The following is a 1,609-nucleotide window of genomic DNA, read 5'->3' on the forward strand; positions in this document are numbered from 1 at the left end:
CAACCTTTTCCCGCCTTTTTGCCATAAGTTTCCTGCACTTTTTTTGCTTTTTCCCGCCTGTTTCCCATCGTTTTCCCGCCCTTTTAACGTTTTCCCGCCTGTTTCCCGTCGTTTTCCCGCCCTTTCAACCTTTTCCCGCCTTTTTGCCATAAGTTTCCTGCACTTTTAGCTTTTTCCTGCCTGTTTCCCATCGTTTTCCCGCCCTTTTAACCTGTTCCCGCCCTTTTCCCATCACATTCCCACCTTTTCTTAGCTTTTTCCCGCCTGTTTCCCATATTTTTCCCGCCCTTTTAACCTTTTCCCGCCTGTTTCCCATCTTTTTCCCGCCCTTTCTTAGCTTTTTCCCGCCTGTTTCCCATATTTTTCCCACCCTTTTAACGTTTTCCCGCTTTTTTTCCTTCATGTTCCCACCCTTTCTTAGCTTTTTCCCACCTTTTTAACCTTTTCCCACCTTTTTGCCATAAGTTTCCTGCACTTTTTGCTTTTTCCCGCCTGTTTCCCATCGTTTTCCCGCCCTTTTAACGTTTTCCCGCCTGTTTCCCATCTTTTTCCCATCCTTTTAACCTTTTCCCGCCTGTTTCCCATCTTTTTCCCGCCCTTTCTTAGCTTTTTCCTGCCTGTTTCCCATATTTTTCCCACCCTTTTAATGTTTTCCCGCCTTTTTCCCATCATGTTCCCGCCCTTTCTTAACTTTTTCACGCCTGTTTCCCATCATTTTCCCGCCCTTTTAATGTTTTCCCGCCTTTTTCCCATCGTTTTCCCGCCCTTGTAATGTTTTCCCGCCTTTTTGATGTCGTTTTCCCACCCTTTTAACCTTTTCCCGCCTGTTTCCCATCATTTCCCTGCCCTTTCAACGTTTTCCCGCCTTTTCCCAGCACGTTCCCGCCCTTTCTTAGCTTTTTCTCACCTTTTCCACACCCTTTTAAATTTTTCCCGCCATTTTCGCGTCATTTCCCCACTCTTTTTAATGATTTCCCGCCTTTTTCCCATCACATTCCCGCCCTTTCTTTGCTTTTTCCCACCTGTTTCCCATCATTTTCCCGCCCTTTCTTAGCTTTTTCCCGCCTGTTTTCCATAATTTTCCCGCCCTTTCTTAGCTTTTTCCCGCCTGTTTCCCATCATTTTACCGCTCTTTTAATGCTTTCCCACCTTTTTTCCCATCTTTTCCCCGCCCTTTTCTTCCTTTTCCCCGCCCTTTTTGACGTTTTCCCGCTTCTTTTTTTTACCTTTTTTTCCCTCCTTTTTTGCATCATTCCCCGCCTTTTTAACATTTTCCCGCCTTTTCCCCATCATTTTCCCGCTCTTTTAATGCTTTCCCGCCTTCTCCTCACCATTTCCCCGCCTTTTTAACATTTTCCCGCCTTTTCCCCATCATTTTCCCGCTCTTTTAATGCTTCCCCGCCTTCTCCCCATCTTTTCCCCGCCCTTTTGACATTTCCCCGCCCTTTCTGTCATTTCCCCGCCCTTTTTGTCATTTCCCCGCCCTTTCTGTCGTTTCCCCGCCTTTTTTTGTCGTTTTCCCGCGTTTTTTCCCCGCTTTTTTTTGACGTTTTTCCCGCCTTTTCCTCCCTCCGTCCCCTCCCCCCCCCCCTTTTTTTTTCCCGCCGCC

This window comes from Pezoporus wallicus, unplaced genomic scaffold, assembly GCF_028554395.1.
Source record: "Pezoporus wallicus isolate ANWC-B61680 ecotype Strahan unplaced genomic scaffold, APGP_CSIRO_Pwel_v1 contig_10686, whole genome shotgun sequence".
Lineage (NCBI taxonomy): Eukaryota > Metazoa > Chordata > Aves > Psittaciformes > Psittacidae > Pezoporus > Pezoporus wallicus.